Source organism: Haliotis asinina, chromosome 16 (assembly GCF_037392515.1).
Source record: "Haliotis asinina isolate JCU_RB_2024 chromosome 16, JCU_Hal_asi_v2, whole genome shotgun sequence".
Taxonomy (NCBI): Eukaryota; Metazoa; Mollusca; class Gastropoda; order Lepetellida; family Haliotidae; genus Haliotis; species Haliotis asinina.
In genome coordinates, this window is record NC_090295.1 from 25,837,049 (window position 1) to 25,849,383 (window position 12,335).

The window sequence follows — 12,335 nt, forward strand, 5'->3', positions numbered from 1 at the left end:
GTCCCCAGCTCTGTTAGTCAGTAGTGGGATAGTACTTGTCGAATGTTACCAAATATAGCATAAGTCGGTCAGACTCGTGGTGATCATTTTATAATTAGTTTCATAGTAAGTTCACTCCAATATTTTGTTTCCAAGTTTCATTAGACAGCAACAAGAAAATATATCGTAAATGATGTCGTTAGGAAATATGATAACCATAGTCAATAATAAAATATGTCTGGAGGAATTTAGTCTGCCATGTGTTCCGACACAACACTAAAATAATATGCCTTGAGCGTGTTTCCTCATGGTGGCGCATGCGCAGTTACATCGCCTGCATTGCTATCAGAGACAATCAATCACTGACTGCAAGGGCATAATAAATACCCCTGCCTGGAGCGACAGCCATGTTTATGAAATAATTGACATAATTTCGACAGACATATGGTACAACATGTCCACCATCTTATATTCACAGCAACACAGATGTTTCTTAATCTGTCACTGCATATGTTGTTTTTTCAAAGTTGCGTAATTTCTTGGTGATGCTGTAAATGACTGGGTCTACAATTGTGACATATTTCAATAATAGCCATATTCACCTCATAAAAAAGTGATTGTATATCAAAATGCAGTCAGTAGACTGCCTAGTTAGCTCACACACCTCCGGATTTTGGCGTAACGACAACTACATGTGTAGTGACGTCGACTTTTGCAAAGACAACGAGAATTCACTCAAACAATGTAACTGAAGAAAACATGTCGCTGTCTATATAAGCACAAACACACGATAATAAATGCTCGCTGTAAATCGACATTTTACTAACGTTCCCTTCGGCATAGCACTACTTTTTGTTTTACCGCGGAATGATAATATCAGATGATGTGTTCTGCGGTGATGTGACAGAGAACAGACAGGTCTTGCAGACATGGCTGTCAGGCCGGTGTAATTTTGCACTAATCAAAAGACTAATTAACAATATCCTGTCAAATGATGGCGCCCCCTAGTTTACCTTTCCTCCGACAAGCTTTTGCACGACTGTCAAGCATCGTCTCTTATTTAATAACAGCATGGTAAAGAAGTCGTATTTCTCCCACCATGTCCGCTTCCGGTTCAAGTCTGTTTTCAAACTAGACTGATGCTCGTCTGTGCCCGAGTGTCAGCTGTGGAGACCAAGACACGGTGTCTTCATGCGGAAACCTTTGTCAGTGTACAGTCGGCTGCCTTGCTCACACACGTCGGCCATCATATTTAATTCAGACTAGACCATTGTAGTGTGATCAGCATATTATGTAACAATGCTCAAATATTGTCTGAAGTAGGACACCAGTTCACCGTAACTTCTTTTTATATATACTACAGACTAACTGCAACCAGTTATATACGTCTGAAACGGCCAGAGGACGGAATATACAGCGTTGTTTCGTAATACCAGTTGATGTGAGTATTTCTACTTGCTGAAATATATGGCAGAATAGTTCCCATGAGAACAGGTTATGACAGAGATCTCTACGAAGAAATGTAATCAGTCAGAGATGATAGCATGAGAACCATTTTTCGCTCATGCGATGCACTTTACGAATGTATATTACTTTCATATGGAGGGATTATTTTTTTTTTGTTAATGTCCCAGACATACAAAATACGCCTCATTTCAGAGATCGTTGTTTGTCGCCTGGAGGTCACCCATACACTCATAACATTGACCAAAATACTGTGGGGTGGAATGCGAAGAATGTGTGTACCATCGTGGAAATCCGTGTCACCTTGACCAGATGACCAGCCTGCAGCGATCAGAATAGGAATGACAGGCTTGTCGTAGAGGCAAGACATAAAGTTCTCACATTAAACAATGTACAATATCCCTCCCCTTCATGTTTCCGTTGCCAAAGACAAACACAAGTCGTTATGAACTCTTCTTGTCATTCATAACTTGTTGACTCCCGTCATGATACAATTGCCAAATATGCACCTTATGCGGTACAAAATTTGCACGTGCAAACAGTGCTAACCGTAAGCAAGCATCGCATGTTTTGACATCTGTAACATTTTGCTCCGTATTTATTGTTTCAATGTGGCGAACATGCCTCTCTCGGCAAGACATCCGGAAGCGAACTTTCAATAACGTGTTGTCATCTTTTAGATTAATAACGAACCCTTTTTGGGTCATACAACTAATGCGTTTCTCGAATGGAATGTTCTATTGTTTATGGATCTGGGACGCCAGTCTTCCCCACTATCGATATTCCCTGGCCAATATATCGATATGGTAAAGTCAATGTATATCAAGCGTAACGATTCTATGTGGATCAGCATCTTACGAATACGCATGGCATGGATTATTGTCTAAATCCACCTTACATCACATGCATCACAAGACTCAAATGCTCACAAACCAGTATAATAACATCGTGGCATTGTTCACATATAACACCTGTACCCAACACCCACATGCTGATATGGAGTTCTACACACACCACATCTGTACCCAACACCCACATACACATCTGAAATTCTACACACAACACATGTACCCAACACCCACATACACATCTGTAGTTCTTCACACACAACACATGTACCCAACACCCACAAACAGATCTACACACAACACATGCATTCAACACCCACATACATATTTGAAGTTCTACACACACAATATCCGTATCCCAAGACCCACATGCAGATATGGAGTTCTACACACACCACATCTGTACCCAACACCCACATACACATCTGAAATTCTACACACAGCACATGTACCCAACACCCACAAACAGATCTACACACACAACACATGCATTCAACACCCACATACATATTTGAAGTTCTTCACACACTACACCTGTACCCAACACCCACATACAGATCTGAAGTTCCACACACAACACATGTGCCCAACTGTACCCAACGCCCACATACAGATCTGAAGTTCTACACACACACACACACACACACACGCACGCACGCAAGCACGTACGTACGCACGCACACACACACACAACCAGCACCTGCATCCACATACCCGATCACATACAAATCAGAAGCTCCACACATACAACTCCTGAATATCTTGACTCACATATATGGAGTCACACCACTCTTACATGTCTAAAATGTCCTCGTCTCATTGAACAGGTGTGCACTGATGGACGCTACACTACCCCAATAATCTGATCGCCCTGACTGTGTACATTCTAATCCATTCATAACGCCAACATTAGGTTATGAAAGGGAAGATAACTCTCGTAAGATAAATAGGCATACCTCTTTGAAACTGATAGTAAACAAACTTTATTGTTTCAATGCCTGTTAAAGGAACAGTCTGCATTTTGACTTATCCTAATGAAAATGCTATAAATGTGAACTATCCCCGCTTTGATGAGATGACTGTAGCACATCGGCGCGTTCCACGTCTGTCTAAATCCCTCACAGGAGTTTTTGCCAAAGATAATGTTTAGCGGGGATAAGGAAGTTTCGAAAATAGCCCAGAGCAACATTTATGCCTTCGCCCTATTTGTTCAATCGTGTCTTTGACATTGTCAGCTCGAGATGTGCTATAGTTTAACCTTGGGAATGGATTATCAGTCGGGTGTGACATCTCAGCGTTAGGCATTGATCATACTTAATCAAAGACGGATCTTTTGAATTTCCTTGAACTATTTAGCAATTTAGAGAAAGCCGCCCCTTCAAAAAAGGATAACCAACCTGAGGCGATTAATAAAAAGTTGAATTAAAAGCCATAGTTTACATTTATTGCGGGACTCGCAGCTCCTTGAAGGCGTGGTTGATGACAGCAGGGCGTCACATGTCGAGCATTCCCTGTGGGAGCTTACCGAAAACACACATTTTAGAAGGCCCCTTCGACAACCTTCTGGTCGCTTGTTAGCTCTGATTCCTCTAGGCGTGACTGTCATATAACTGGAAAAGGGCTCGAGGAAATATCACTCACTCACTCACTCACTCACTCACTCACTCACTCACTCACTCACTCACTCACTCACTCACTCACTCACTCACTCACTCACTCACTCACTCACTCACCACGTAGTAATATGCCCAAGAGTTTTCAAACGTTTGGTCCTCCTTTTGTTTACATAAAATAATACTAATACAATAAAATAATAATATAAAATATAAGCAATCTATCTGGGGTGATTTTCATTGGAAATTATCGTCAAGCTGAAATGATCTTCAGCCATTTGATAGACTGAGACCGATGACTAGCGTCGGTTTGGTGGCAACGGTCAGTTCAGTGTCAGAGTCGTTATATATGACGCAACACCTCACAATGGTGAAAGACGTATGTGAAGGTCATGACCTATTGTTGCCAGAGGGGTACGAAAGCTTTATAGCTCCAACATAAACGTTGGTTAATACTCTTTTGTAGAAACTGATTGGCGCCCACGTTGACCTGGCTGAGAAGTATGTGTGTAGCTAATACTGAACATGATTGCCTTCCATGACCCCATACCGATATCTGAACTTTGCTGACCAATATCACGGGAAGAAAGTCCGGGCACCTGTCATGTAATCTCTGTTAGTCTCTGACCACTCAACTCTTTAACAGCAAATACTGAACGCTACACCCCTTTGAAAATTTGAAGATCAAAGGCACTGTGCTGATTGTAAGGGAGGATTGTTTTACTTGTTTCTTTCCTTTTTGAGAGAGTAAAATTGGTGAAAATAACCTTTGTCTGTCTCACATTCCTAGAAATTATACGATCATATCAAAAGTCTCCATCTTCCTCAGGTTCTCCCTGTCCCCACCTTAAGGGGGAACCGTTTTAGTGTATCAAAAATGTCTATCAAAAATGTATATTTGCAGAAACAAAGCGTTAATCTGCTATAATCTCTTAGATTAGTGGTAAGGCGTTCGCATTATCATGAAAAAGACCCGGTTTGGATTCCTCACTTGAATATACATTGTGTGAAGTCCATATTACTGGAGTATTACCAAAAGCGACTAGAACTCACTCACTCACTCACTCACTCACTCACTCACCAAATTTGGAACAATCATATTGGTGGGCATGACATGGCGATACTAATCACTCTAACATTCTAAAAACAGATCAGCAGGAACACTGTCTGTATATGTTCATGCAGCGACACGGACATATGTGCGTTTAAATAGAGATTACATATTAAGCCTGATGGGTAATGTATAAGGGCCACGTCTATGGTTCTGGTCTGTTCTCTACGACATTGTGAGGAATGCCCTCATCAACATTATGGTAAAAACTGGAGTCGTTTAAGTTCCATTTTCTATGCATGATGTGCTAGGGCTAGTATCGATATTAGATACACGTGCTTCTTAACACCTACCGGGAGACAAGCAACACTATGTTTTTTTCAACTTGTGTTAATAAACCGATATTCTACACTAAGTACCTGCATTTATCACAATGAGAAATATTGTTAACCTGATATATTTGTTGCCTTGTGTTTCTCCACAACAGTACCGTGCCGCTTAAACAAGTATAACGTGTGGTAGAGAGTAGATCCTATTAGATAACTGTCAACGATGTCATTGTTCTTTTCCTTGATTGGCTCCCTGGTGAAATTCATGCTGGTCAATCCTTTGTGTAATGACAAATTTGATTGGGTTTATACCAGGGTCTCTTCTGTCACCGACTCGGCACCTTCTTTGTTTCCCCTGTCATGGAATATCTTTAATAAAATCTTTTTAATTTTTACCCGAAAGGTCATGAATTCAGGGGCTTATGTTTTTCGAATTAATTCAAATGAGATTGGATTTTATTGTCAGCTAAAACTTGTCGCGACTCTGACATGTCCTATTGTTTGGAAAAGTATTTAAAATGCCAGAGAATCTCGTTCGCTTCAAATTTTAATTAACTTGCATAATTTATCATCGGAAGATGACCGTGTCGTTTACAGCGAAGGGAGGTAACTGGTTATTTACAGGGAAATGAATTTTGATCAGTTTTCATGCGCATCAAGCTGGGGTGGGTTTCTATGTGGCGGGACAGAGGCCCGCAGAGTGTGACGGGAATAATTGGCGGCACTTAACTATGTGCAAGTGTCTTTGAGGCAACTGACGGAGAAAATCCAAACTAAATCCTATCAAGGTTTTTTCCATAAATACTTAAACGATATTCCGCGCGTGCTTGGGGTATATCCGAGCAGAATTAGATCTCGCTCCGTTATGACATAATTAATCGCTATCATCCTTTCATTAATTCATTCCTTCATATTAACATCTCTTGTGTCGGCTGCACGCGACAACAGATTAATGCCCAACTTGCGTGGATAATTGATAGAAAAATCGAAATAAATCACAATCCAGATGATTGTTTGATAGTGGAGTTATTCCCCTTGAAAAGAGCTTTCCCTTGACTGGTTTGATAAATACTCTCAATGGGACTGCTAAAATGTATGTGTGTGACTTGACAGCGTTGTTCTATAATTAGGGCAACTGAACAATATCAAACACATCTCAGATTGGTGAAGGATGTCCTTGTTATTTGCAGGTGAATCAGCTCAGGCGATGGTGGGATAGAATGTGTGTAGGGTGCAGTGCTGAATGAGGAAGCTTGTGGCACATGTGCATAATAACTATACACACAAGCAGGTTCCATACATTGCATGGATCAAAGCTTTCACAAGAACAATGGTGAGGGTGCATACAAATGCGGATAACAATGATCTGTTGGATCCGTTGGAAAGGACTTGACATGTACATGTACAACTATGATTAAAGCCGGTGCTTTCGAGGGGAACAACGATGAGGGCACCTACAGATATGGAGCACAATGATCTGGCATGTGCAAAAACACTATGATCAGAGCTAGTGCTGTCAGGGGAAACAATCGTCAGATTCACAGATCTGAGGATATGTAGGGGCTCGATAAAAATGGTTAGATTTCACACACAGAGATGATATTGGCATGGGGACAATGGTAAGGACACCTTCAGATTGGGTGAACAATGTGCTGGGCTTGTACAAGGGGCATGCCAACCAGATACTGACACAGGGAACAATGATCAGGGTACGTAGAGGCATTGAGGACAATGATCTGGGTACCTACAGACACTGATCAAAATAATCAGAGTACGTACAGACATTAAAAAGACAATCAACAGGGTATACGTACATATAGACATTGAAGACACTCAACAGGGTACATACACACATTGAGAAGAATAGTCAGGGTGTCCACACACATTGAGAACAATGATCCAGGCCAGTAAAATGAATTTTGAAAAAATATCAGGATACGTACTGGGGGTTGAAAAATGATAAGGTAGTTACATCCGTTCTGAACAATGGTCATTACAGCTGCATGCACTGGAACAATGGTCATTACAGTTCAATACATTGGAACAATGGACAATACACTTGCATACATTGGAACAATGGTCATTACAGTTCAATACATTGGAACAATGATCATTACAGTTCAATACATTGGAACAATGGTCATTACAGTTCAATACATTGGAACAATGGTCATGACAGTTCAATACATTGGAACAATGGTCATTACAGTTCAATACATTGGAACAATGGTCATTACAGTTCAATAGATTGGAACAATGGTCATGACAGTTCAATACATTGGAACAATGGTCATTACAGTTCAATAGATTGGAACAATGGTCATGACAGTTCAATACATTGGAACAATGGTCATTACAGTTCAATACATTGGAACAATGGTCATTACAGTTCAATACATTGGAACAATGGTCATTACAGTTCAATACATTGGAACAATGGTCATTGCAGTTCAATACATTGGAACAATGGTCATTACAGTTCAATAGATTGGAACAATGGTCATGACAGTTCAATACATTGGAACAATGGTCATTACAGTTCAATAGATTGGAACAATGGTCATTACAGTTCAATACATTGGAACAATGGTCATTACAGTTCAATACATTGGAACAATGGCCATAACATCTGCATGCATTGTGAACAATGGTCATAAAAATCGTATAAGTTGTGAACAATGGTATAACAGTTGCATACATTGTGAACAATAATTACAACAGTTGCAGACTTTGTGAACAATGGTATAACAGTTGCATACATTGTGAACAATAATTACAACAGTTGCAGACTTTGTAAACAATCGTTAAAACTGTTGCATACATTGTGAACAATGGCCATAGCAGTTGCAGACTTTGTGAACAATGGTCGAAACAGTTGCATACATTTTGAACAATGGTTCAAACAATTGCGTATATTCTGAACACTGGTAACAACATTTGGATGCATCGGGAACTGTTGTAATAACAGTTGAAAACATTGTGAATAATGGTCATAGCAGGTGCATAAATTTTGTCTACAATAGTCCTGTACACATAAATTGTGTTTATTTATTTACATAACGCTGGCAAACTGATATTTTGTTTAAATATTCACATAGTAGTGCTGGCACATTCATGTTTTATTTACAAATTCACATAGTGTTGGCACATTTATATTTTGTTTACATATTCACATAATGCTGGCACATTTATATTTTGTTTACATGTTCACATAGTGCTGGCACATTTATATTTTGTTTACATGTTCACATAGCGCTGGCACGTTTATATTTTGTTTACATATATACATAGTGCTGGCACTGTGATATTTTGCTGACATATCGATGTATGAAGACTGACGTATCACTTATCACTTGCACATAAATATTTATCAAACCTTTTAGTAGCTTTATGGCCTGTCGGAGATTTGCCGGTGATGATAAAGTGTCTCCAAATGGACCAACACGGACATTGATACTTCCAACAGATATAGTAAAATATGTCTCTTGGTTGTGAATTATGAATGCAAATCTGTTTTTGTATGAGTTAAAAAGTTTCCACCAACTGCTGCGTACACTGACAGATCACAATCTCCGGGCTGTGTTTGAATTACTCTTAATATTTAATATGACATTTCTCGTCTCTGCTACTTCCCAAATGCACTGCCTATTATAGCCAGCGACAGTGTTCGCCCACTAGAATGGAATGTACATGATATTGAATCGACAGGGCTGTCTGTGTATGTAATGTTTTAACTATGCGTTGCGTTGCTAGTTTGTGCTCCATTGGAATCAGATAGACCACAACACTATTAGGGTTAATACTTCTCTAGAAAACAAATACTTGAAATTTTAATCATAACTTGTAAACAAACATCGAAAATATTTGCTATTCGCAGCCACCTATTTACACACTCACAAGCACACGCATACGCATACGCAAACTCACATGCGCACGCACCCATACACATTCACATATAGATATATATACATATGTATATACTTCTCTTTTATAAAGGTCTACGTTATATAGCTGTATGCATACCCCGTTAAGTTTTTCCCTTCTGTATATATGTATAATGTGTTCCCTGATATACATTTCACATGATATACGTCTAGGATATATACTGTTGGAAGGCCTCTGGCTGGGCCAAACACAAGCGTACGTTCGGTTTGTTTCCAATACCAAGTATTTAATGTCACAGCTGACTTTTCACAAAATGCTCTTGCAACCTAGATTATGTTATTGTCATTATTTTACGGTTTTAATATACTTTGAAATGAGTACATATCACACGGGAACACAGATATCTGCAAGCGATCTCCTTCTATGAATCATAACACAGAGCTAAATGAGCTGATATCCATCTTCTATTCCGTGTTTATAAACCTCACATAGCAATACAGAATTATCAATGGTCTAACATCTACCTCTCTCTTACTTAATGCTTTGGACGATGCTGACGGACAACCGAATGGTAATAAACTGTGTCTCCGAAACATACTGGCTGCAGAAAAAAGAGAGATAGCAGGAGGAGCATGTTAGTTGACCACCTTGTCAATTTACCGCTAGAAACTAATTCTTGTGGGTTTCTCTGCCCTGTGGGTCACTGGGTTATCTGTAGTTCACTCCCTTACTTGTAAACTTCACTCAAATTGTAGACAGGACATGTGGAAACATGCAGTAGTGCCACAACCTTGACCAGCTGGTATATGTAATCTTTTGTTCTACTTTTGAAACTCAAACGACTGTATTTTTGTGACAAAAGAATTATTTGAGACCTGTTACATGTCTTTTCAGATGTCAGTAACGTTTGGGTTCTTTGTAGGAACAATATATGAGCAAGTTAGTGTAGCTTTCCGAAAATGTATATTAAAGTCTAATAGAACACTTACAGGGGCCATTTGTGTGAATACCACACATATACCAAAACAATATAGACACACTTGTGGAAGTAAAGAAACACACTGAAACATTTCTCCAGCGTTAGGCACCATTATTAATTGAAGCAATATTTAATCGATGGGAGTTTTGAGTATGTGTACAGGGGGAAGCAGCAACTGCAGTTTCCGTTGGGCTGGACTTGTAATGAAGGTGATTTTAATATGAATGTGCTATTTTTAGCAGTTCAATTTATGCAATCTTATGTCCTCACAATATGGTCCCCAGTGCTAAACCTGTGTGCAGACTTAAAATAATGTTCTGGTAGGTTGTAAACATCTGGGAGGTGTTCCATGTTACTGCCTATCATCTTACACGTTTTGTAAACGACAGCTTTAATTTTTCATTTAGATCAACATCTACCGAAAAGAGCATTCTAAGGGAGTCCAACAGGCGCATGACTGCACACATGTTCGATTTCTGTGCTTCAATAAATTGCTTATCTCTGTGTGTGGTGAATCGGCAGCAGCAGCAGCAGCAGGGTTCCCCATCCCCTCAACAATAGGCATCGTTAGAGCTCACGCGGAGCAGCGCATTACTTCAATATTCCTACATGAGGAAAATATAACACGTCCGGGTTTTTATCTATCCGATGGAGAATCTGTTCAAGAAAACTGTAAAACTGACAAGAGACGATCAATGCAAATTGTTGGCTTCCTGAGCAGCTTCAACAGCTGACATGATTTTATCCCTGTGGTGCGATACGTTTACATGCGCTACAAAACTAACTTACGTTCACTTTAAATGTCGTTAGCACCGATGAAGCTTTCAATGTCTCCAAGGTGGAAATGTATATCTAACAACGATTTGATAAGTGATGTTTCGTTATTCAGAAATGTAATGCCGTTCTTTCATAGGGTAGGGCATGACACGTTATTTCAGCTCAATCAGACCTAGTGTGATGTCTTACGGCTCACGTCGTCCATCGCAGACCAGTTTAAGTGAAAATACTCGTTACCTTCCGCGTTGACGTCCATGTGTAACTAAAGCCTAAAAACAACATTCGTTACTTGTAATTTTATTGACTGTAATATACGTTACCCAGGAATACTGTCGACTGGAGCTGCGGCAATGTCTCCCAACTCATTAACCGTCCACGACTAGTTTGTCACCTTGCCAACACCTACATACAACCCAGTCTGTATTGTTTAGAGTCTCCGAAAATGGTATTTTTTATGCCAAACGTTAATAAAACCAGGCAAAACAATAACTCTACATCACAATCATAAAGCTCATTACGGGGAAGAGATATTCGCCATGCATAATTCATTCGCGCCCTTTTCGTTTCTGTGTAAGGTTTTGACATTTAAAATGTATGTGACTGTCTTAAGCCTGGCGCTTTGGTATCATCTGCTTTCCCAGTTTTTGTCTAATAAATATGTTTTCTTTCTTTATATATATATATACACAATGTTGCTTGTAATAGTTCTGTATTTCAGTACACATGTGGGACAAAGGCGCCTGTTACAACGTTGATTGGTCCTTCACAGTATGCACATACATGGATATGTGTTTCAGAGATGTACATGCGGTATGAAGTAATACACTTTACTTATGGCATGTCTAGGTAGCGAGGCATGGTAAATAAAACAGGCTTAGAAGACATAGGTGTATTAAATCTGTCACAGTAGGACATTCGTAATATTTCTTCCAGTGTTTCGGTGACGCAGACTATCAAAAATTGTTCAGATCAATAAAAAATGACACTCTGAGGTATAGCATTACTTTAGAATGTGTAAGCTGCGAGGCATGGTAAAATAAAACAGGTCAAATTTAGCGAAATTGAGCAAGTGCAGTTCGAAACGTATGGACTTTTATTACTGAAAGATAACATTCTGTTTCAAAAAGTTGTTTGTACAACATATACAGGCTACTAACCAAACATGTACGCCATTCTTATGAACGTTTCAAACGGAACAAAATCTTCAGCACAATTTACTTTTTGTCTTTCCCAAATATATCCAGAACCATATTCCTCAAACAAAAGGGATCTTATTCCTGAAGTCCTGTTACATTTTCCATTAACTGGCAATTGCAACAGCGTATCATACCTGTTTGGCGGCGGTTAATAATTTGCCGTGACAATAGGTGTAAGAAATCCCATCAGAATCACCAAAATATAACACTGAGA

At 39.4% G+C, this 12,335-nt stretch overlaps 1 protein-coding gene across 1 annotated transcript in view; it reads left to right on the top strand.

Moving 5' to 3' along the window:
* The first annotated feature begins 1,086 nt into the window (after positions 1-1,086).
* The window catches only part of LOC137268944 (uncharacterized), a 280,426-nt gene continuing 269,177 nt past the window's right edge, over positions 1,087-12,335 (top strand). Inside the window, exon 1 of the mRNA XM_067803570.1 lies at positions 1,087-1,091. The gene's annotated coding sequence lies outside the window, so the exon portion shown is untranslated. The remainder of the gene's footprint in view (positions 1,092-12,335) is intronic.